At 44.9% G+C, this 26,010-nt stretch overlaps 1 protein-coding gene across 6 annotated transcripts in view; it reads right to left on the bottom strand.

Annotated features, from left to right (window-relative positions):
• SGCD (sarcoglycan delta) overlaps positions 1–26,010 on the bottom strand; it is a 497,197-nt gene that overhangs the window by 307,001 nt on the left and 164,186 nt on the right. For 2 of the 6 annotated variants that reach the window (XM_040078046.2, XM_058422457.1), the window contains exon 1: positions 8,555–8,579. The exons of 2 other annotated variants lie outside the window; for them this stretch is intronic. The gene's annotated coding sequence lies outside the window, so the exon portion shown is untranslated. Of the gene's footprint in view, positions 1–2,805; positions 2,880–8,554; positions 8,580–26,010 lie in introns of those variants that run through there. 2 more of the 6 variants (XM_058422460.1, XM_040078048.2) reach the window with 2 other exon arrangements.

Raw genomic sequence — 26,010 nt, forward strand, 5'->3', positions numbered from 1 at the left:
AAACAGAAATAGCAGGATAATCTTACAAGGCACAATAGGTTTTCAGAAAAACTTTTTTACTTCTTTTTTTCCTAAGGACAATTAGAAGCAAACAAAAAACTACTCTAAACCAGACATCGCTGGTGCACAAGAATTCCTGCAGCTACCCTGGCCTTTAAGAACAGCAAAACATCTGAAAAATGCACACCACCATCAGGCTCTATCTAAAGGCATTTCCACATCGAGAACCTCCTCTCCTGTGAGGAAAACACACCTACTTGCTCATCTGCTTCATCACAAAACCTCCCCAGACATTCAAGCAACTCCTCCTAATAACCCCTCCCCTAGAGGATCTGTGCAGGAGTGCTGGGTCCATACACATCACCCAAAATAAACAACAACATGCCACATTACATAACATACTTCTCTATATTATTATATATATATTATATTTAATTAACAATATAATTAATATAATATATAATTGTAAGCACCTGAATAAATGCCCCTGCCTGTCTGAAGGGCTGGACACCACCTCTCTTGGTGAAATGTCCTATAGGCAGGGAGCTTTCTCAAGTCCTAAATCAATTTACGATCCCACCTTCAGCTGGAGCCTGGATAATCTGTTTCTCTGAGCATTAAAGAAAAAAAACAAAACCCCAAAAAAACAAAACCCAAAAAACCCCACCTCCGTAATTTCCCCTTTGTAATACTCAGTTTACGTGCACAAAACAGAAGAGCTATCACTTCTTCAGTTTTAAAAGCTTTAAGCAAAATTAGTTATTCTAAGCTACCTGCAAAAGCAAAGAGGTGCAACTGAAAAATATCAGGGGCGTACTATGCGTGACTCTTCAAAGTGTTGGAAGTTTCCAGAACACACAATAAGGATACAGTCAACATCCTCAATGCATTCCAATATAAGAATTCCAAGGACTTCAAGGGGCAAAGACAAAGGTGATTTTTCTGTGGCAAGATTATTGCAACAGTTGTACCTAGGCTAATCAAATCGTTTGGAATCTCTGTATTGCTGAGAGGTGATGCTCTGAAAACAGCTTTTACTACAAGGAATGTTGTCAGCCTTGTTTCAAAATAATGACCCTTTTATTTTTCCATTTATCAGCATAATTTCTTCCTCAAACTGGCATTCAAAAATATAGCTCTTCCTTGGGCGGAGAGGAACAAAACAAAAACACAGCTGAAATACAGGAGCCGATTCACAACAGATATACATCAACATGAGGAGTCAATAAAATTATGTTAATTTATGCCAAGTGAAACCTAACCAAGATTTCTCTCCTTCGAGATGAGGCTGGGACGATTACGGTCATTTACAGCAGATGCTAATCCTCATCACACAGGGCACAAGAGTTCGTTCCCAAGCCTGTGGAATGTCACCGAGCAAACACATCTGTTAGCAGGAGGAGGACTCAGTTAGTTCAGCGCACTGATGTAGCAACGTCACTGCCTGACCTGTTCTGCCCAGCACACAATGGAGAGTTGTTCATTTTTCTTTTCAATGAAACGCTATGCAAGTGTTGATTTAATGGTTCATTCATCAACTCCTCTGAATATTAAGCAATTCATTTTGACTTAATTTGAACGATTCAATTTCACCCATCTTTTCTCCCCTTGAAAAATGTGAATTACTGCCCAGGGAGAAGCTGTTTTAAAAGTTGACTTAACAGGAAGCACTGAGCTCCACGGGCTTTACACCCTCCCATAGACTGGTATTTATACCAGGCTTTCTTCTTTTCCTATATTACACATTATACCTGAAATTTACAAATGCTAAAGCAAAGACACTTCAACAAACATCAACACTACAGACCAAAAGGCATCTCCTACATTAGCTACTCCCTAAGAAGACCATCAGAAAACAAAGCGCACCATCAACAACCAACAACCCTGCGAAATTCTTCAACACCCCGGGGGAAAGGAGCCTCTCATTGAAAACCCTTTACTTTTCTTTGAAAGTTTGCATTACCGGATACATTTTTCCCGACAGGGGCAAACCACCGATCCACGCGGGAAGCACCGGAGCTTCAGTCTCACCTGTAAGCAGCACCCCGCACCTCCGAGCCCGCATCCCGCCGGGCTCCCACCGCCCCGCGGCTCCGGGGCGGCTGCCGGGACCCCGGACATCGGCTCCGAGCCCCGGCAGCGCCTCCCGGGACCCGCCCGGGATGGAGGAAACCCTCCCGGCACCAAAGCAGCCGCGGCCGCTTCACCTGTTGGCCCGCGGTCCTCGCCGCATCCCCCGCGGCTCGCAGCGCTTTTCCCCGATCCAGCCCGGTCCGTGCCCGTTTTCACCTGCTGCTCGCAAGTGCCGAAGCCTCCCTCCGCAGCTCCCCACACACGCCCGCTGTTAACACCGAGCCCGGCAGCCCGAGGGTCGCTTCCAGAGTCCCTCCACCCACGGGAGCCTCGCCCCCGTCAGACACTGAGCATCCCTCGCAAAGCTCGGTCGAGCCTTCCAGAGGGCCGGGCAGCGTCCGCCCGCTGCCAAGAGACACTTTTCCCTCCGGGAATGCCAACACGGAGCCAGCGCGCTGCGAGGGAGGCAGGGATGCGAGGGAAGGATGCGAGGGAGCGATGCGAAGGAAGGATGCGAGGGAAGGATGCGAGGGAAGGATGCGAAGGAAGGATGCGAGAAGGGATGCGAAGGAGGGATGCGAAGGAGGGATGCGAGAAGGGATGCGAAGGAGGGATGCGCGGGGGGCACCGCCACTCTCCGGGAGCCCCCGAAGGGCCGCGTCCCCTCCGCGAAGGACAGCGCCCGAAACTCCGCCAAGTCGGAGCGCGGGGCCGGCCCGTGGCTGCACTCACCGGGGCGGGGGCAGGCAGGGCCGGGCCCCTCAGGAGATCATGCCGGCGGAGCGCGGGGCCGGCGGCGGAGCGGCTGCTCCGGCAGCGGGGGCGCGGCGCTGCTCGAGCCGCGGCGCAGCAGCCGCGCCGCCCCCGACACGCGGCGCCCCGGCCGCGGGGGGAGCGGGGAGGCGGAGAGGAGAGGAGGAGAGGAGAGAAAGAGAGGAGGAGAGGATAGGAGAGGAGGGCCCGGCCCCGCTGTGCCCGCCCCGGCCCGCGCCTCCGCCCGCCGCGCCCTCCTCAGATGTCTCTTTTTCTTCTTGATTTCCCTCCCTTCCTCTTTTATTCCTTTTCTTTTTTTTTTTTTTTTTTTTTCTTTTCTTCTTTCACCCTCTCGCCTTGTCTTCTTTTTCTCCCTTTTCACCCCGCTGTTCTGCCCTTTCCTCATTTCTCGCCATTCCCTCCCATTTTCCCATCGCTCTTTTTCCTGCCTCCTTTCCCGTTTTCCTGCCCCTTCCCCTTTTTCCTGTCTTCTTTCCCTTTTTCCTACCCCTTTTCCCTTTTTTTCCTTCCCCTTCCCCTTTTTCCTGCTTTCTTCCCCTTTTTCCTGCTTCCTTTCCCTTTTTCCTACCCCTTTTCCCTTTTTTCTGCTTCCTTTCCCTTCTTCATCCACCTCCCCCATTCCCCCCTGCATTTCCCAGAATCGCAGAGTCGTTCAGGTGTGAAAAGACCTTTACGATCAAGACCATGGAATCCAGCCGCCACCCCGGCACTGCCGAGCCCCCCGCTAAGCCGTGTCCCGAAGTGCCGCGTCTGCACATCACTTAAATACCTCCAGGGATGCTGGCCGCACCACTTCCCTGGGCAATCTGTTCCAGTGCTTGACAATCCTTCCTGTGAAGAATATTTTTCTTGTATCCTATCAAACCTGCCCTGTCGCAAGTTGAGGCTGTTTCCTCTTACTGCTTGTTCCTTGGGAGATGAGGCCAAAGCCCCACCTGGCTGCAGCATCTTTTCAGGTGGATTCAGAAATCGATAACATCTCTTGTGAGCCTCCTTTTCTCCAGGCTTAACACCCCCAGCTCCTCATAAAACTTGTGCTCTAGACTCGTCACAAGCTTCACTGCCCTACCATGGACACTGCTTTCTACATTCTTCCTTTTATTCATTGATTCTTTTCCTCCTTCTCCTTTTTCTTTTTTTCCCCATCCCTCTCCCTACCAAAGCCTTTTAGCAAAGCAGACTGTGCCCAGAAGCTGAGAGCAGCAGGGGCCCAGCCCCCCAGAGTGGCTCCAGCAGCAACACGGCTCCTTTTCCCTTGGGGTTCCATGTGTTGGAGAGGGAATCAGTGGAAATGGGTTTTTTTGCTCTAAAAAGTTGGTTGTTTTGCAACCATATGCAAATGCTTTGGTTCTAGCAGATGGCAATGAGCGCTTTCCTTCCACGTTTTAGTCTGGAGCTCAGTACCAAGTTAGGAAGAGTTTGCAATAAGCTCTAGTGGTTGCTAGGACAGGTTAAACTTGTTTTCAAGGAGAACTTTCCAACACATGTCCACTTGCTGCTCTTCCCTCTAGGGGCTTGGGACCCTCCCTTCCCTTAAAATTCCAATGAAATGCCAGGATTGGTTCATCAAAGGTCTGTAAAATCATTTCCCAACTAAAGAACAGGGACTACATCATATAACCCTACAGCAGAGCCTCTACACATACACTCCTTTCACCTGTTGAACATTATAAGCAAAATTTATATGCAAAAAAAAATGTTCATCTTATCTCCAGATTTAAAAAAAGAAAGAAAAAAAAAAAACCATACTGAAGAAATCTGACAGACCAAAAGAAAACAAAACTGCATCAGCAAAACTGGCAAGTATCAAGCGCTGTAAATTTTATCAAGTTAGTCAAGCAACAAATTTGACCTCTGGGTCTTCATTTTCTTTTCTGTTATTTTTTTTAATTTTAGTACTTTCCTTTTTTAGTACTTCATAACTGGTGTTGCCTTTTGCTTGCACTGATTTGCAAGTGGATTCAGTTGGCCAGCAATGGCAGGGAATGCTAATTCCATTTAGTTACCGGAAAAAAGCAATAAAAAAAATATGTTTCCCTAAGGCCTCAGCCCACAGTGATGAAAAATCCAGACCAACAAACATATTTTGTTAAAATCAGTCTTATGCGTCCTGTCTTTTCCCACAGAAAAATAAAAGTAGGGAAACAGTCCACTAAGTAAACTGGAATATAAATATAAATTATGAACCCTTCCAGTAGTTTTATCCCAAATAGATGCCCAATCTGGGGAGAGAGTGACAGTGTGTGCCCCAGAAGTGGGCAAGCCCTAATCACATTTCAGATGTGCCACGTACAGCCACAGCTAAGATTATTTAAAGTTATGGGGTCAGTGACAGCAGCAGCTGCTGCTCCTGACCTCAAGGGAATCACAGTGCTGGGTTAACACGAACTCTTGTCCCTCCATTTCTCACTGGAGCTTCCTGGGAAATGAGTGGTTCTTGGAGCTGCTGCAAAGGCTTCTCAGTGTTGAGCAGACCACAGGCAGGAGTGGGCTGCAGGGCCAGAGGGAAATGCAGCACAGGCAAAGATAGAATAACTGTTCCTCTTAGAGATTACTCTACTTATTTTCCCTGCCTTTAGAAAGGAACAGCTGCTACTCAGGTTTGCCAGCACCCAGAACTCAAAAAACTGTGAGAGACTCGGAAATAGGATGATTGTCTGTAAAACAGTCTGATGTCGAGGAGGAAAAAAAAAAAGCCTCTTTTCATTTGGCCGGTGATTGCTAAGTCTGCAGAGATCCTTTTTTTTCAAGCTTTTTCCTTGGTCCTTGAGGAGCAGAGATCCACTCTTTTTCTCCCCTCCCCCCTCCCCTTTTTTTTTTTAATGAATGCTGGGATTCTAACATAAGCAACTAATTCCAGGAGCTGAGGCTTCAAGATAAAAAGAAAAGTATACCATGTCACAAAGCTCACAATGCAATCTCATTGCATTGGCTTTGGCAGCGGTTCACTTGGCTCTGGAAATAATAAAGTGGGAGACTGAAATGACAAACAAACCGGAGATCCAAACCCAAGAACCACCAGGGAATGCTAAGCAGATGGCCAGCCAAAGACCAGCCCAAGGAATTGCTACAGTCTTTGCAGGAGGATTACTGACAGCATCCACCGCGGTGGCCTCCTTCCTGTGAGCTCGCCTGGCACAGTTTGCATCTTGATGTCCTTGTAAAGAATTAAGGGGAATAAACAAGCTAAAAAGACCTCTCAAATGCAAATCATTTGTGCACCCTCTCGTAGCAAACAGGGAGAACCAAGGACGTTGGAGAGCCCATGGAAGGGTCAGAACCAACACAGCATTTCTGTGGCTTTTTGGGCCCACCTTGCTTGAATTGCTTATTGAGCTATCACCAAGATATCACTTGGTGTGTGCTTTCAGGAAGGATGCTTTCAGCATGCTCCTATTGCCATGTCTGCTCTGTTTCAATGTGCCATAATATTATTTTGTCAAGAGAATTTATTTAAAAGAAGTTGCAAGATTAAGTCTGTGCTAAACAGGAGCTGGCACAATGGAAACGAGATTTTGGGATGCCCCATAAGTATGAAACTGTGAGCATATGAAATCTCATGTAGCTATTCATTTTCAGTAAGAGAAAAAAAAAAAAAAAAAAAGCCCTAAATTATATTGTCTTCTGTCATATCCAGTTTGATTACCAGAGAAAACCACTTGAACATCAGCTGTGGCCATTCGCACCAAGCAATGTGGTAAAACACCCTGTAGAGCTCCATCAAGATCGATCCTTTCTGCTTATCCTCATCAATACATTGGTTTACTGAAAAACAGTTATTGTGGAACAGGTTTCAGACTGCCAACCCCAGCAGATTCTCTGTGCTGCCAAGTAGGATTTGTTTTTAGTCTGTGTCCATCCCCAGCACTTAGCCGAGCCGACCTGTCCTCTTGTGCTTCTCGGGCGCTTTCTTCAATTTTCACTCTTCTTACCAATCTAAAAATGCAATGTTTAACACTGACTAAACCCTACATGCTCTCCTCACAGGGATCAGGATTTTGAACTTTGGACTCAATAGGAGAAGTTTTTCAACAAGCGCCTGGACCTAAATCCTACCCACCGTATTTGTGGGTGTTGCCCCACTACCTGCTGGTGTGATATAAGCAGGGCTTAATCATTTGGGAATGACAGTGAATTACAGCCCCTTGTGCAGGAGTTCAGCACTCCCATCCCTCTCTCCCAGCCCGTCTGCTCACAGGCTGGTGCATCACTGGAGCACAGCCAGGCAGCCATAGAAATGCACTCAGAGAATAAGGTCTTCCTTCCCTATCAGCTAATAAGGATAATTACAAAGGCCAGCATATATTCATTTGGGTTCTGTCCTTTTCCCGCTCAGATTAATGTTGGTTTTGCCATTGATGCTGATTTTAGGAGAAGCTGGCCCAACATCAGGGAGCCAAAATTAGATTGTTTCTGCCATCTTGCCCATAACAGCCAAGGAGCTACTGGCCTAGCCAGGAATCAGCACTAACTCAAGGAACAGGCAGATATCCTCGGAGTGGCTCTGCTGGGCTCCAGCACCCACTGCAGGAGCTCAGGCAGGGACACCCCATGATGGTCCAAGTGCCACCTCCACCCCACAACACCACAGCCAGGTCCCTGGCTGTGCTCACCCCTCTGGAACTCATTTGCCAGAACCAGCACTAAATGGGGGCAGAGAAGGAGACACACAGGGAAAATCCTTATCCCCTGGGGGCTCAAAGTCAGGGAATGGCAGCTCTTGGTGAGGTTGCCCACATGGCCACTCACACCTGTGTGTGACACACAGTGCTGTCCTCAGACACTCCCCATGCAGGGCTCTCGGATTTTTATCCCCTCCCCACAACATCAAAGTTGCTTGTTTTCCATATTGGTGGTGCCACTCGAAAAAGTCAGGGGAAATCCATCACGGCCCGTGAGGTTATTCCAGTGTAACGAGCAGCCCTTGTACCTCATTTTTCAGCAGTGCAACTCAGACCTTACAACTCCATTTCTGTGCTGCACAGAGGCAGCTGCTCAAAGCAAAGCTTGGAGGGCTTTTCTGCAGCCCAGCAGCTCAGGATCTCCATGCACAGGTGCAGATGTGCATATGCACATGTAAATATAATATACACACAGTTATCCTCCATAATTTTTCTCTGAAAAGCAGAATTTTCATTTTGGCCAGCTGTCTAGCCACAATATGCCTGAGCACAGAGGTACACAAGCATTTAGCAGCAAGGCTGAAAAAAAGGAAAAACCTCCTCAGCCACACTCCCATGGAGCACACACCCTGATTTGCACACACCTTGGAAATACAAACAGCTCCTCTCTTCTCAAATTCTGCCGCTACAATAACTTTGCAGACAACTTTGCTTACTGGACTTGTTTCATGGTGGGAGTAACTACCAGCAATAGCTCGCCTGCTCCTCGGAGCAGTCACATGCTGGGATTGCTCATATGCCATTCAGATTCTCTAACTGAGAGAGAGAGAGAAAAAGGGAGAGGGGAAAAGGCAACTATTTCTAACAGAGACACATCCCCCTGTTGCTTCTGCCTCGACTGTAAATACTGTTACACTGATTTCTAACTGGTCAATCCCCACCCTGTCTCCATAAACACAGAGACTGTTTATGACTCTAAACTCCCTGCCAAGGCAAGCTTCACACAGGAGGGGAAAAAAAAAAAAGAAGGAAAAAAAAAAAAAAAGAAGGAATGGCAGATTAAACAGACCAACTCTGATTCTTACCTTCAGAAGCAGGCTTCGTTCAAAGCCCACAAATACTTTTACTTTGCTGTAAGTCTGAGCTATTTTTAGGTCCCCTCTGCGATGCCATATAGGGAGAGCAGCCCCCTCCCTATCATTACTAATCTGCTAACATAACAGCAGGACACCTGCTGCTGGTGAGTCATGTTTTGTGTGGAGCTAATGGTATATATATAGGCAAAACATAAAGACAATTGCTTATTTCCCTACCTACTCCATGTGTTGTTTGTTGCTCTAAGCAATTTAAATCATTGCAATGAAGACAGTGTAAAGAAGACAAATACACAGGAAAATTAATGTTCGGTTTCAGGCCAGAAGCTCTACAAGTGCATAGCAGAAGGATGCTTGTTTGTATTTGTGGTGTGTATACCTGTGTGTGTACATTTCTGTGCACTTTCGCACGTGCACAGAGTGATTGTGCTTTTAGAAGCTCCTGCTCTGGTACATGCAAACCAGTGTTTTCACTGAAAACAGGAGTGGAAAATCAATTATTCAAATTCAAAAGCTGCATCCCCAACCTGTCTTCCCTTACTTGCTCACATCGAGAGAGAATGAACATGGAAAAGGTGCAAATGTAGGGACAGCTCAGGTTTATGACCTGACAACATGGAGAAACCTACCACTTGTTCCCTGTATAAGCTTTCAGATAGGAGGTAGAAGAAGCTCTGTGGCTGTTAAACATCAGCTCTGTTCTCTGCTTCAGAGCCTTTACTTGCAGTGACAAGCAGATCTGTAGGACAGCCCCTGCTCTGTGCTCGGAGCCTGATTTAGCTCTGGCTCTCAAGCCGTGCATTTCAGTGTTATGAGCTTCACTTCTAAACTTTTGAGAGCTGCAGTAAAGTGCTGCTAGGTTTGGCTTTGTGATCTCTGGAAGATCTCTCTTTTATTCCTTCCTCCCCTCTCTCTCTCCCCCATATTATTATTATTATTACTACTATTATTATTATTATTATTATTATTATTATTATTATTTTCAAAATGTGAACTTTTTGTTCTTCCTGTCTTTGGAGAAAGCACTGTCCTAATCTCCTGCCTTGGGCAACACTTCCATTTGTGGTGGATACACACCATTCCCAACCTCAACTCACCCTACTGTTCTTAAATTCTACAGCATCATCCCTCTTATTAAAGGCAATGCTAAAATGTCCACTGACCAGTGGAAATAGGGTGGACACATAGAAGGTGTTGAAATATCTCACAATAACTTGAATAAGTCACATCGAGATTCAGCACGAAGCATTGCAAGCCATACCCTGACTGATACAACCACATAAACTTGTATCTTCCCTCCCAAAGCATCCAATGAAAAACTTCCTGTAGGTTTATAAAACCATCATATTGAAATAATGCAGGAGAATATTTTTAAAATACATTTAGTGAAGATATCTCTGTTCCCAGAGAACCGTGTCGATTTTCAATCACGTTTCTTTAGGATCTTGCTTCTCCCTGCTCCATCTCCTCCTCCTGTTGAACTGGGAGAGGGATGGTAGAAACTAAAAAACTCTCCCAGTCTGCCAAGTTACCCTTCTCCAAGAGGGGCTGGACTAGGCAGCAGCAAATTTTACTTCTTTGAGCAGTGTAGGAACATACAGTGCATAAAGTCCCTCTAAAGATGACTGAAGATACTACAACACTGCATGTTTTAGTCTCTCTAAGCAGAGTTCAGAAGTGTCTTTCAAGCCCAGTAATTTAAAATAACCTCTGGCTGATCAACATCTTAACACTTAAAAATGATCATCAATCAAATCCTGAATGTTTGGGGAAAGACAACGTGTCCCAAATATCAACCCCGAGTCTTGCCCACCAAATAAATGTACAAAGAAAGCGAGGCACGGGTCTTTTCCTTTCTGCATCCAGCTGCCTCTCTGGGTTCTGCTGTGGCAGAAGCAGCAGATCTCGGGCAGACAGACCCTGCGGCATTCCCGTTTTCCTCAGGAGCGTGTCCATGACCCACGGGCTGTGCGATCCTCTATCCTCCCCTAGTGACCAGAGCACGCTGAGGGTATTGAGCCAGAGGAGCCTTCGAGCTCAGCTGAGCTGCTGCTCCCAGCACCGGCAGCAGATCTGGCTTTGTGCTTCTGGCTTTGTCCTCTCTGGTGCCAAAACCCAACCAAACCCCACCTTCTCACTCTCCTTCGTCTCAGGGGGACAGGAGTAGCCAGCTGCAGTGGGGAGAGTGAGGGACTGAGCGTGAGGTTGAGCTCTCCCCTGTCGTTTCTCCGACAGCCTGAGCGTGCCATCCCCATATCAACTAACACAGCACTTTTATCTGTCTGCTGAACAAAAATGTAGAAGCATAAGAGGGAAAAAAAAAATCTCAAACCCGTCGGCATGTCTGCCTTGAATCCCAATTGCAAAAGAGTTGTTTGCCTTAATTCTAAATGTATTTTGAATGTGGGGCATATATTTCCAAAGGATGTTTTGTATTTACAGCGTGTCTGTCTGGTTATACTGCTGCAATGTAATTGTTTTCCTGCTGAGAATTATAGCAGGGAAGTTACTCTGGGTACGATTACAGCTCTTTATAGTTCTGCTTTGGAATTTAGAGGCTTCTGTGCACCACTCCCTCCTCCCTGCTTAGGGCACTGGCCTTGGAGCACCTTGTGCCACTGCCAGCGATGTGACATGTGGATGCATTTGGGGTTTAGTTGCTAGAAATGGGTAAGTCACTGCAGGAATGGAACAAGGGGAAATCTGTAACAAATCCCCTACGCTGAGCCTGCAGCTGGGTCAATCTAAAACAAAACTTTTCTCCGTCTCTGCCTGGGGAAGAGAAAAGGCAGCAATTCCTGCCTGGAAGAGCTTTTGGGAGTGAGAGAACTGCAGAATATCCAAATGATTGGTTTTGGTGTTTTTTTGTTGTTGTTGTTTTACTGTTTGAGTTTTTGTTATTGAGGTTTTTGGGTCGTTTTCAGGTTTTTGGGGTTTTTTTTTTTGGGGGGGAGGGAGGTTTGGTTGGAGGGTTTTTGGGGGGAGTAGGTTGTTCGGTTTACTTTGGGGTTTTTTTCTTCACAATAAGAATTATATTCAGGCTGGGTAACAGCTGAAGAGCAGGGAGATATTCGCTCCTGAGGACAGGCACACCACAAGGTCAGCTTTAGGACCTGACACAGAGCCTTGCAGCCTGGGTGAGATACAGACACAGCTGGCACAAGCTGCGGTGAGTTCCTCCGCTGCTTCCTAATGGGAAACACTTCTTGACACATTTTATAACTGAAATTGCTGTTCCTTTTTCCCCCAGATCTTTAAGGCTCGATGCTGGAATCGGGTTTGCACCATAAATCTCTTCCTTCTATCCAACCCTTGCCTGTTGCTGCTGACCCTTCTGAGCAGAGAGCAGAGTCCCAGCCGTGCTGGAGCCACCCAAGACAGCCTCGATATCAGTTCAACACAAACCATGTGGATGGCAGTGGAGCAATTCCAGCTGCTGAGGAATCCTGGCAGCCTCTGCAGGGCAGGGCAGAGCACTCTGGGGCAGCCCTGTTGCTCTCCTGCCCAGATGGTGCAGCTGCAGGAACAAATGTCCTCCTTTGCAGAGCGGCACCGTGTGTTTCGGAACAAAATGCCAATGAGCTTTCCAGATTAAAACATTAAAAATGTATGAACAACAACTGTCACACACGAGGAAGCTAATAACAGTGGGAGAGCTTTTCCTTTTGAGATCGGGTCAGGCCATTTTTAATATCACTGTGCTCATCCCCAGTTACAGTGCCAACAAGCTGAACACCAGGAAGACTCATTGGGTCTTCCTTCGACCTTATAACAGACCAGTGTATTTTACTCAGCTACTTCTAATCGAACAGAGCTGTAACTCCCAAAAAAGTCAATACTGGAGAACAGCAGCAAGTCTTACTCTGGAGCCATCCAAAAGCAAAGAATTCTCTTATTTTGTTCTCTTGATTATGTGCTCCAATGACTAAAATCGCTTCCCAGTTAAAATAAAACAAACCCTAAAAAAACCCTTACCAAACCCACACCTCATTTAATAATATCTGTTTCAGCTTCCAGGGTTGGGCATTTCTTTTATTTTTCTCTCCTTTTAGGACAGAGTTATTTTCTTCCCAGAACAGACTCATGCACAAAAAAAAAAATAAAACACCTCAGACCACTTTTTGGTCTATGAAACATGCTGAACCTTTCAGGCCTCCCATTGTAAAACATTTCCTCATACCCTCAAATAACTTCAGCCTTTCTTTCCTACCCACTTTCCAACTTTTTCATATCCTCACAAAGTTTCGTCTCAATATTTTGCTACTTGAGAACTGGTTTTAGCGGCGCTGCAATAAAAGTAAAATCACCTCTCTCCCTGTTATTCAGTACTCCCTTGTTTATATATTTAAAGGCCACATAAATTCCCTTTGTCAGGCCATCGCAGCAGGATCGATGTGCAGAGGCTTCTTGGATCACCGCTCCCTTCATCCCATGAGCGCTCCCCGTGCTCCAGCCTGCAGGGCTGTGCCCTTGCACAGACCAGCATGGGCCTGGTGGATTCCTCATCCCCTTTCCCAAAAAGTTCACCTTCCCCAGCCTCCTTTCCTGTTCACTCCTTACCATTCTTTAGTTCTTAGTGGTTTGCAAATTTTTTTCATTTTGTGTTTTGCCATAGACCATTGATACGAGCAGCAGAGGGCTTTATTCCTTAACCTTAATATGCCCCAGAAACCACAGGTCCATTTAGTCCTGATTCCCCATCAACAGCTACTCCTTGAGCTCTGCCAGGCGCTTCGTTATCCATTTAATGCATATTCTAATGTTACTGAATGGTGCTAATGTTTAATCAGCACGCCATTCACTGCCAAGTCAAACACCTCATAAACTCTAAATGCACTAAATTTGTATGATTCTTTTTGTCAACCAGGCTTGTAATATAATCAGAGAGTAAAAATTAGGTCTCTTTGATAAAGTTTGCCACAAAACCATGTTGTTTAGACTACTTACTAATTTACTTTTGCATCAGCTTCTGAATTATTTAACACAAAATGATTGCGAACTAACCAGCCTTGAGTCTCAGGAAATGCTTCCTCATAACAACTTTCTCTTTGAAATCAATATAGACACATTTCATACCACCCTGTGAGCATTAACTCGGTCACAAGGCAGCTCTTTACTTCCAGGGAGACAGACTGAATTTGCTCCTTTTGGGAAGGTTTCGCAGATCAATTGGGCTTTGATGGGACCAGATGCCTGACCCAGGGCCACAGTACCCAGTTCCTTTTTACTACTCCTTCACACCTGACCTCCTTAAAAAGCCTCACTAGTACTTGTCAGGCAATCAGGCAAACAAACTCAAAAATCTTCAATATAAATTTCTTTACAAAAGCTCAGAAACAGCTTTACCAGAATGGAGCAACTGTGACTTGGGGCATTTGTGCAGCACACAGCCACTGCTGCACATCAGCTTCTGATTTAGGGCCCCAGATAAATCTGCTCTTTTAACTACATTGGTACAAAGCTAGAGCTGGAATTTTATGGGGCTGAAGGGTGATCATATTTAGGAAGGGAGCCAACTGCCAAGAGGATTTTTATGCTGGTTTCTGTGTAAGGGCCATTCACAAAGGCAAAAATTTCTTTGCACTGAAATTCACCTTTATACCAAAATGCAGCCCAGGTTATTTGAAGGAGCCTCATTCCCCTTGCCTATTCCATACCCTGCTCTTTTAAACCAGTTCATTTTGTCCTGCTGGAACCATTGTTGCCTATCTCATCAAATAACAAGGAAACCTCAAGGAATTCAGAGGAGAGCTGTGAGTTTTGTACATGAAGACATGACGGCTTCCCTGTGCTCCTGCTGTTATTCAGAAATCATGCAAAATGAAGCTGAGGCAGTGAGCAAAGTACCAACCTGAAGCCTTTATACCTCCTGAGCATAGCTCATTTGCTGTGCTGTCAGTAACTCAAAGCCCCAATGAAAAGAGGAGGGGGAAAAAAGGAAGACATAAAAGAAAAGGAGTAATTATATGCAAGTCACTAGACTTATCATTTAGCTTTTGGCAAAATATTGACTCCTGAATGATCTTTGTCAAATTTCATAAAAAACAGCCTCCAGGTGATGAATCTTGCCACAGGCATTAAATGGGGTGCTGCTGGAAAAGGAGGAGGAGGAAGATGGAAAAAGAAGGCTTAATTTTAATTATGTAAACTACCTGTGTCTGTATTTGGTCACAGCTCTCACAATTTGGAAAAGCAGGATGCTCGAGGGCTTGATTTTTGCTCATTTTAAATATTCATGGCATTTAAAATATCTCCAGAGCTGGGCTTGGTGTGCCTGATGAGCTGAACCAGCCCTGACATCCCCTGCCCCGAGCAGCCTCGGCAGCATCTCAGGATGTTCGGCCAAAACCACGGATCAGAGCAGAAAACTTACAGTGAAGGCTCTGCTGGGACCCCTTAGAAGGCTCTGCTGAGAGGCTTATTGATTTCAGGAGGGAGATGGATGAATGTGCAGCATGTCTGTATCAGCAATCCAGGCATTTTGGACTGGTTTTGTCTGCTGACATTTGGCTGTGACTTGGGTTTTGCACAGGCTTTAACCCAGCTATTGAAATCAGGGAGGACAGCACTATGAAGGGCTAAGAAGTAAGAAGGAGGAAGAAGAAAGTATTTGTTATCTACAGCAATAATTTATCATTTCCAGACAGTGCAGCAGGATAAAGAATAGTCTCACGGATAAGGAATTAATTTGAGACTAGGAGAAACGGGTCTGTCCCAGTCTTGGACCTGCCAAATGGAGACAAAAAATAGAAAAAGTGCTAACGTGTTCCCTGCCCAGGTGTGGTCAGGAAGCTGGTCCATGCCACAGTCCATGGAATCCTGAAAGAGCCCCAGGTAAAATCCCAAGGAATAAATCAGTGCTATATACAGAAACCCGGGTTTCTCATCATTAAAATATTGCCATAAGCAATGTTGAGATATTCCGCACACAGTCTGCCATTTCCAGTTTCCCTCTAATCACTTATCAACATTAATTCAACATTAACTTAGGACCCAGTTTCTTCACCCTACTCATGCTGGCATTAGGCAATCCACCCGTAGTGTCTCCCTCACACTCCTTTTTTTTTTTGGAAGTGATTTTTAAAAATCACTTAAAGTGATTTAAGAATACTCCTAAATGTCAGCTGCAGGCAGGAGAAGACAGTTATTGGTCTGGGTTTAGAGAGAATTTTTGGCTCAGTTTCTTCTTTCTACCCTGCTCATCACTGATGTATTTTTAAATGAATCCTAAAATACACACCAGGAAACTCTATTAAATAAAAATCATGAATGGCATGCAGACTGTGCTATTACTGTGCATAAGAAGATAACAAGACTCAAGAGACTGCCCCTTACATTCTGCTGCTCTTGCTAACTGCAGATCTGGCCCAGCAAATGCACATGTTCCATGAAGAAGAGGGAGTGCCACAAACCCTGAACAGTGTGCCTGGAAAGAGGCTGGAGGAATAAGAGATTGCAGAGATAATGGGGATGCCATGAGCTGCATCTCCCTTAATTAACTAAATGATTGGGCATGCACAATCAGAGATCCCGAGCGCGTCGTTTGTTGGTTATCAGTGATATCAGACATCTGATGGAGCGGCCCTGGACTCCCCCTGCCAACAAACTGGAGGAAAGAATTAGAATTCTGAAAGCTTTTTAAAGCCAGACTCTCACCTCAAGACACAATAAAAGAAAAGCTTTTAGATCATTCCTGGCAGAGGAGTTGGAAAGCTGCCATGCTCAGACAGAGTAACTATGGTAATCCATATCAGGTTGCAGAAATCATCTTTAGCATACAGTCTTTTAAGCCCTCCAAGAAGCTTTCTTCCTAATCTGCTTAAAAAATAAAAAATAAAGGGTGTTGCAAGGTCAGACAGTACCAGTAATGGGATCAATGACACTGAAGGGGAACCGGGTTGAGGGTACATGTCCCTGAGCATCAACCACTGTCTCTGCAAGGAGAAGCAAGAGGCAGGAGCTGAGTGGGAGATGGATATCCCTGTCCTGAGCTCTGCACTGCCATGTGAGCTTGATCATCTATCTCTGCAGAGAAGACTGCTCAATTAGGATGCACTGCTGAAAACCAAAGCTTAATTGCTTTGATGCTTAGGTGATTGAGAGCTGAATGCATTAGCACATCAAAATTACTGAACACAAAGGCCTTGATTCTGTTCCATTCTGTGCCCATACAAGTGATGCCTTGAGTTCCCCTTCGTGGGCACTTGAGGATCACCGGAGCTTCACGTGGGCAGGCTCAGCCCTCAGTGACACTTCAGCTCTATTTAAATATTTGGGATCGCGGCGTGCATGGTCTAAAGGAATTTGATTCTATTGTTCGCTTAGAAAATCTAATAGCATAGAAAATCTAATTCCATTATTTTGAAATTAGTTCAAAATTAAACTACTTAAATCCCCGTGTTAGATTAGCCCAGACTTTAGCTCTGCTTCCCCCTGTTGTGTGTGTGCAGAGCCTACACTATCATCCACCCTGTTCCCTGAGCATTCCTCAAGAATTTGGGGGATCCCTGCACCTCTCAGAACACCCTTGAAATTAAAGGCAGATAAATATCGTTTGGAGCTGGCCCCAAAAACCATCAAGGAGAGCAAATGTGGCACAGGGGCATTTGAGGGAAAAGACAACATATGATCAATAGAAAGGATTGCGCAGAGAAATCCCGTAAGGAAGACACATCAGATGTCCCTGAGCCTCTGCTGCTTTGCTCTGCTGCCTGCTGAGGCAGACACCAGCTTTTCTTCCTTGCAAAGATGGCAACATCTCTGATGAGTCCAACACAATGTCAAAACTGAAAACTGTTCTACATCAATCTCATGCTAAAGGGCCAAAATCTCGGAGATCAATCTCACAGATAAGGCGTCTATCACCGAATGCTTGTTCACACACTTTTTTTTCTTTTTTTTTTTTTTCCTATTCAGCTGACAGGGGCTGTTTTTTTTTCCTTTTCCTTACATTCAAAATAATTGTACTTACATGCACAGAGCAGCTGAATGCTTATCTGGCTGGTTCATGTGAATACAATACAGGGAAAACATCTATGTTTTAGCAGAAAAAATAAATAGCTATCAAAAAAAGCACAGCATACAGGCAAAAAAACCCTCAGCAATAATAGATATAGCTTTGGAGATGATTTGAAGATCAGGGCTAATATCTCAGTGTCTCTTGTTTTGTGCTGCAAGGACAAGATGCTGAATTGCTGTGATTTTAGTAGTCCATAACTTAATTTTATTCTGTTTGATCTAACAGTGCTAGGAATATTTCTCGGGTACGTGCAAAACATTATACTCATTATACATTAAGGTGGTTTTAGGTCTATTACTTGTCTGTAATTTGATTTTAGAATTTAGATCATTCTCCTGAACTGTCAGGCGCAGAAGCTGGGGGAATCTCTAAACTGCAATTTAGAAAGGAAAAAAGTAATTATGTGCAATCAGAGTCTCCAAGAAGTGGATCATTTTATGGGACTGCAGAGCTGCAGGCGAAGGACACTCAGTTGTGTTCTGAAAAGACTACCAGCAGCACCCAGCATACAGCAGGGGACAGTAATCTGAAGCTCAAGATGTGCACAATATCATTTTTCCCTGCTCTTTTTCATTTCTGCTACAATCTCAGACCGTTTTTGAGCACACCATTCCAGTTCCTCATGCTGTGTCCCTGCTCCCCAGGAGGCAGAGGAGAACAAGGGGTGTTGGGCAGGAGCATCTCCTGTGGCTGAGCTGCCATGTGGATTAGAGCAGTGCCAAGCTGTGCTGAGGATGCCCTGGGAAAGGCTCTCCCTCTCAACTGCAGTGCTTCCTTTGGCCCCTTTTCCTCTGGGTACAAAACAGCAAGTGGAACCAGTTTCACACTGGTATTTTCAAATATTGAATTTGCAGGTGCAATGTGGTGCCAGGCTTTGGGTCCTTTTCTTTTCTTTTTTTTTTTTTTTTTTTCCTTCTCCCTGGACCAGCTATTGACACAGGAAGAAGTAGGACATGCAGTAACTCATTCAATAAAAAGAGCTAATAAATCTAGTTCATAAATTAAGTCTGCAATGAAGGCAGATCATTTCTCTTCACCATTTGCACAGCTCCCTGCTAGCCTGCCTGGCTGGCTTTTTATTTAGGGAGAATATTCACAACCAGTCACCCAGTGTGCATACGTTGATTTTCAGACACTGAACTATATCTTAAGAGGAGGTGTTGGCATTTATGTATCTTCTGTAAATATTTGTGAGGATTATTTACGAAATTCAAAACACTTTTTTTTTTTCTTTTCCTCCAGACAGAAACCATCTAGATGGATCACAGTGAACTTCACGATTTGTGGTTGGAAACAAGAAAACTTATAGCTCTCTTTTGGCAGGTGAACCCAGCAATGATGATTGATATACCCTCTCGTTTGTATGACAAGAGCTGTTTTATTGAGGGCAGCCTGACAAGACTTTTACATTGCTCTCATTAGTTTTTCAGAGCACCTCGCCCCTGTTTGAATGTGAAATGGCCACGCAGATGCTGCTGAATCACAGAGGGGGGTTTGCACATGCTTCTGTCTACAAAAGCAAGTCTGAAGGCAGAAGTGCCTCTTTCATTTGTTGGTGTTATCTGCTACCCCTTACCTCAACCCACCTTTACATTCTCACACAACAGGACGCCTCAGCAGCAGCAGGAGGAGACGATGCCTGGTCTGAAAGCTGCTGGGAGCTGAACCAGCAGCAGGCAAGAGGGAGAACAGAGATGGTGATTGCAGCTGTGAGGGTGGGACAGCACTGCTGTGTGCTGCAGGCACTGACTGCCCTTCAGAGCAGCAGCACATCCAGAATCTGCTGACAGCAAGCCACACTTCCCACGGGAGAGAATGAAGAATAGCACCTTCCTATGAGTGAGTGCCGCATATTTCAATCATCTGAACTTTCTTTAGCACCCACATTGGTGGGACATGCTTGTTAGGACAGCTCTGCTGGTGGCTGATCCCTTCAGGAAGAGCTGTGCATGATCTCCATCTATTCCTTCCTGGTTCTGGGGGTGCTTTGAGACGTTGCTGTGCAACAAAGCAGTGCCTTGCTGCCCAAAATCTTCCCCCAGCCACCTCCAGCTCAGTCTCTGAGGAAAAGGGCAACACAGGCAGGAGTGCAGCCATACAGGAACCCCCTGCAAGCAGGTGAGTACAAACACATCCACGGCTCTCTCAAGCAGGGTCTTGCACCAGCCTCACAAAACCAAAAAGGCAGGGATTAAAAGCATGAATGAGACTTTATGGATGCCTTCTGCTGGGATATGTCTCCTTCAGCTGTGATGGAAGGAGCTTGTGCTTTGGGAAAGAGATATAGGAGTCGATGCAGGTGCTTCTTGTCTGCACATTTTCCACCTGGAAAATGTCTCTGAAGACACGGTCTGCTACACCATGTGTCTGGCACAGGAGGGAGAAACAGATGGAGAGAGCATCTAAAACCTTTTGTTCTCCATAGCTAATAACCTGGAGCTCCTCTGATATCTAATATGTGTAGGTTGGCTTCACCTCCATGTGCTTGCTCTTCAGAGGAAAACCAGCAACACTCATGGGCTGGCTGAGAGGAGAAAGTGTGACTGATTTACAAAGAGAAATGGATAAGCTCCTAAAATCATCGTGTCCTTTACAAAATGCTGTTTACAGCAGATCTGTCATGAACATCAGTAACTCACCAAGCCGTTGTAGCACAATATGACATTTTAGTGCCACTGAAACTGGGACTGAAACCAGACACGTTTTGACACGAGTTTAGAAATTAGGAAAACCTTTTTTTTTTTTCTTTTCCGAAAAGCCCTCAAATCCATTGGGCTGTTCTAGTGGAAGACTGCAGGGCTTGTGAACAATGATTTTTCAGCACATCAATTCATGCTCAAAAAACAGCACTGGGCTGACTTGGACTTAAATAAAATCCTTAAATAAAATAAAAATGAAAGAGATGTCAATTTCAGTCTAGCTAAACAACAACACAATACTGTCCTTCCTGACTCTTGCAGAGTTTGCTGTACACTTTGAAACACCTGTTTTTATTATCCCTCTATTACCCTTAATTTACCATGCAAAGCTACAAATAAGAGCGGCCATAAAATTATCCATCCCTTGTTAAATGAAATGCAGCTGGAATTTGATAGTGGATTCCAGAGGGGGACTTCACAGCGTGTGAAGAGTCACTCTCTTTCTCCCCTCCATGGAAAGCTGGCAAGGCTGACTGACAGGAGGCAAGCAGAGCATCTTCACAGCTCTGCCCCAGATTTATCCTTCACCAACTGGAACAAAACTCTTCAGCCCCTACAAAGTTCTTGTCTGGTGCTAGAGCCCGTGGCTCATGGCAGCGAGACTTAGACACCCAAACAAAATTTAAGAATTTTGTCTTTCACCATTAAGAGTTGCCACACGAAGCCAACGTTGTTTATTCAGCCTGTGCCTCGCAATTTCCTGTTCCTAAAGTCATCTGCTTCTCTATGACTTAGAGGGAATACAGATTTTTCTTGGGACATCAGGACTCAGGGGAATTACCTGTAGTTAAACATCTGATTAATGGCTCATTAAGAATCAGCAACAGTGTTTATTCAGTCCCTGTCTGAGTGTGGTTTTGCAATTATGTGCTTTTGAGACTGCAGGTGTGTGAAATATTCATAACCCAAACGGAAATATGATGGAAGTGCAGTTTACTCTTACTCAAGGGCTAACTCTTCTGGATTATAAATATGAAACAGAAAAGAGCAGTTACTACTCTGCCCAGGAACTCCCCAGAACCTCACTAGATGCTTTACAAACATATTAGGCACAAAATTTCTGTCCCAAATCATTTATGCTAAGTGGCAGAGCCTTCCATCCCCATCATGCCCCTCATTCATGCTACAATTAGACAAGAAGCTTTCTTATAAAAGCAATATTCATCACAGGATTGCTCATGTAGTAACCACTGTACCTTGAAGGATCTGTGCTTTTTGGGGGGCACATTAGGGGAAGAGAGAGGAGAAAGAGGGGCTGGCAGCCCTTGGCTTGGTCTGTCTTTTTGTTTGTGGCCATATATTAAAATTACAGGACTGGAACCTTAATTCTGTTTAATGGTGAATCGTTCATGTCACTCATCCCTTCCCTGGCCCCAGAAGGATGTAGGGTTTGGACACTCACTCCTGCAGGTGATGCTCTTCTGCTGTTCGCTCCATCAGCTCCTGAGCAGCCACAATCATTGGGCAGCAGCAACAGGGTACCAGTCATTCAAAAATATTAAGTGTTTTTAAAGATGCAACCATAATGCTCTAGCTTTGAAGATGAAACAAGGACTGGAGAGCAGGAGGAGGGATGGGAGATTGGTACCTGAGCAAATACTGAGACTCAAGAAGAGTTTCCCCATTGACCTCAGGTGAGGAAGAGCTCCTTCTGAAACAGTTAACTTCTCTTCCCTGCGGCTGCTGCTCTAAGCATCAAGCCTTCTCCAAAGCTGCTTCCCTTTTCTAATTTATCTTATGCTGTTGTTTTTTTAAAAAGGTCATTTCAGAATTCCTCTGGGTCCCATATATACCGTGCTACCCCCTTGCAGAGGCTCTCGGTGGTACTGTACAACCCATATTAGTCACAGGAGAGCAGGAGCCGATAGCCAGGCAGAAGCAAATCTAAAAGCAGTGAACCATCAAATGTGAGGAACGCAGGAGGAAGCTGACAGCTGAAGGACTGTGCAGAGTCCCTAAATCCAAAGCACATTTCTGAAAGGGCACTGGTTTTTTGGGTTTTTTTTCAGAAGTATTTCTAAGAGTCTCTCTCCACTGCAAAAGGGAAGGACTTACCTACTTGCCATCACTGATTGCCTGGTGTGAAGTGCTTTGCATTAGCCCGAAAGAACACAGTCGAGTGCTTGCAGGTGCTGGGAGGCAGCGGGCAGGATGGCCAAGGCCAGGCAGTGCCCGGTGCCTGCTCCCCACCCGCTGCAGGTCCGGGCACAGCCTGGCCCTGGAGCCTCCTGCAGGCAGCTGCTGCTTCTCCCCCTGCCCTGCCTTCCCTTCCCCAGGGTGAGCAAACACACAAGTGTGCTTCCTTCTTCTGGCTCCTGAGTAGGAGTAGCCTGACAGAGACACCGTGGATGGGTTTCTGCAGCAGGAGGGGGGCTCTGGAGGGGACAGGAGAACCTCCAGGCAGTGACTGTACCAAAACTGACCACTTTGGGCTGAACGCTGCTATGAGATTTAGGGAGATGCTCAGACCCATTTAAAAATGTATTTAATGTTGGGAAATCCATCAAGGTCTGTGGCAAGCTGTTCATTATTAAAACCATTTCCCTTTTTTTCCATTCTGAGTGTTTTTCTCTCTCCAGTTGCTGGGCTCAGATCATGCCATGATGTTCTCTGTGACATCCAAGGGTCCTCTGCTTCCAGAGTCTTCCTCAGTGTTAGTGCTTCTAAAACACCTCTCAACTCCTCTCAAAGAAACTAACAAACTGAACTCTTATCCTATAAGCCAGGACTTCTAGGACACACACCATTCTTGTCATTTTTCTTTTTCAGAACCACTTTTAAATTTGTGACATTAGCACCACTAAAAAGGTCTGCCTTTATTCCTCTGTATCATGGCAGTATCTGCATGAGCTCATTCTCCTCCAGTTCACACATTCAAGGTTCCTATTTAATTTTTCAGCTGCTGCAGGCAGCTGACATTGAGGTGTTTATCATTTCAAAAACACGGTCACCTCAGTCAGTCAGCATGACCTATTTTCCTGGTTCCTGGACCTCATATTTTTTGTCTTGTTCAAAGGACTCTGGTTGTTCATTGGATCCAGATAACTTTGAAGAACTGATTTATTGTTTACTAATTTGCCAGTTTTTCTGTCATCTGAGATTTTTGTGTCAGAATTTGGATATTTTCTTCTAGATCGTCGATAATGATGCTCTGTGACACTGAACCAAAAATAGATTGCTGGGCAGCTGAAGAGAAGCAGCCACGCTGAATGAGGGTTCCCTGCTCCCAGTTATTAAAATACCTGTAAAAGTGAAGTCCATCTTGAAGATTCATTTCAAAAAACTTTTGGAGATCCTCCAAAATAGAGACTTGTACACCACTGCCAAAAGAAACAAAGCTTAAATCTGTTGTGGTTTGGGATTTTTTTTTGTTTGTTTGTTCAGGGTTTTTTAACAGCGTCTTTTCATGAGAAAATACTTTTTAACTATGTCAGAGCTTTTAAGATCTGAAGGATAAGGACATAACAAGAAAACCATCCCATTACTGTCCTGTGAACTCTTTCCTACTGCTGCCATATATGCAGCATGTCAGGGAGAAAATTTTCCCTTTTAAAGTGTCTCTCATCATTTAAAATTTGAGGACAGCCACTGTTTACTCTCAGCTGTCATTTCAAGCAGAATAAAGGAGAAAGTCTGGCAAAAAAGAAAAAAAAAAAATCCCCTCCCAACCTTCCATCTTTTTCTCTGTTTGAAGCTATATGCTTGATAAGTTCTAGCAATATGAAGCTTCAAAAATCCATTTCCTTTAAGTTTGAACTAGAATAGTTTCCTATTATAATTTGAATACTGGTCAGGCTTTTCAATCTACTGCAGGAAGCCATTCAAGGGTGTGCCAAATGTTAAATGTTAGCATTATTTATTGTAGTATTGTCAGCACTTTTTTATTTTTTTTTCAAAGTAGATCTGTACAGAATAGTCCCCAACACACAGAGCTGTGACGAAGCATCAACCTGAAAGTGGCTTTAGGGCACCAAATTATTGGCAAAAATATCAAGTAGCCTGCAATTCTTAACTCCCCTTGCACTATGAATTACTTTCTCCACCTGGGATATTTGTGATGTACTTCTAGGAAAGACAAACTTTGAAACAGCTTCAGTGGAAGACAAGACTGAGAGAAGGATGTGTTCACATTTGCTGGTAATGGTTTTATCTTGGCAGGGCCCAAAAGAAGGCACAGAGAACCAAGCTGTGAAGTCTCAGGAAAACCACATATTTAACTTTAGGTGTGCACTTGTACCCAGATAAATCAGGGTTCCTGGTGGCTTCTCTAACTCTTTACCACGGGGACTGGAGTTGCTCAGCCATTTGCAGCTCTTCTGTTGGCAGACAGCTTCTTAATACACGAGATCTTTCTAAGACTGATACAGAGAAGGTCATGTGCTTTTTCCTGAGCTCTGTGATTAATAGTACCCAAAGCTTTAAAAATATATAAGAAGAGACAATAATTGTCAAGGTTTAGGTGTATGTCTAGTGAATTCATTGCTTCCTTTAGGAGACAATTTGCCATACCTCTGATGGAGTAAGACAGTCTTGTAAACAAAAGAAACTCTAATGAATATAACAGGGAGACAATGAGGCTTTTGTCCCCATTGTCACATAAAATATCTCCCTCTCCACTTCAGTGCAGGAATACTTATCAATACTATGTTTGAATCCCACCTAATAATAGCAGAAAATAGAATAACTTTACAGGACTAAGACCAGTTTCTAAAAGCAGGAGAGGTTCAGTCCCAGCATCATTAAAATTAGAGTCCAGTTCTCAGTCTCCAGCCTGTAATCCCCTGGGGCAGGGACAACACTGCCCTCAGTGTCTTCCCCGAGTTGTTGAAGGCTTGTCCACTCCACGGCCAGGGATATCTGTGCCTGGGAGGCCTTTCTCCATTTCTTTCATCTAAAAACCTTCTCCAGGAATCTGAGGTCTCGTCATTGTCAAACACACAGAGCAGACCTGCCCTTCATTTCAGGGTTTCAAGCCAAAGAAAACACAACCAGTGCTCTAATTAGCAGCTCTGCCGACTTTTTCTGGACTGCAAAGGATTGAGGAGTCACAGCCAACCTTTGATTTAAAATCAAGAGAGTTACAGCCTGGTCCTCCTTTGAGAAGCAGTGATTTCTGCACTCCGGGACTCATTAGGGAGGAAGCTTCCACCACCATACATATACTTTATTAAAAGGCTGAACATTTTAATAGATGAGATGTTCCACCCAGATGCTCCATTCTGCCCCTTCTCTCTCCGTGCCCACCAGAGATCTGTGGGGATGGGGCAGCTGCACCGTTTCCCTGGTTCATCCAAGGGAATTTTAGGCAGGGAAAAAAACCCCACGCTGCAGTGAAGGTTACTTTGCTGGTTATATAAGGGCTTGAGGTAGGGATTTTTTTTGGACTCCTCTGTTACCATGGCTTTTCAAAAGTCCACAATAGGCCCAATTTAGCTCAACCCTCCACTGAGTGCCTTGCAGCGACTGTGAGAGCAATTAAGCAGCATTATCCCCCAAGCTGTCTTCTCCTCAATTATGTTGGCAAACAAAGAGGCGTGACTGGGTAAGACCCTCTCTGTCACACAAACCAGCCCTACTTATTTTCACTTTGATCAGGGGAACGAAGTCAGCAGGGAACAGGGAAGGCAGAGCAGCACATTCTCTCTTGGACTTCTGAAGTTTACAAATTAAAAAAAGAGAGAGAGAGATGGAGAAAGAAAATTATGATGATAGTAGAAAGAAAATAATGA

This window comes from Hirundo rustica, chromosome 14 (genome assembly GCF_015227805.2).
Source record: "Hirundo rustica isolate bHirRus1 chromosome 14, bHirRus1.pri.v3, whole genome shotgun sequence".
In the NCBI taxonomy this organism is placed as follows: Eukaryota; Metazoa; Chordata; class Aves; order Passeriformes; family Hirundinidae; genus Hirundo; species Hirundo rustica.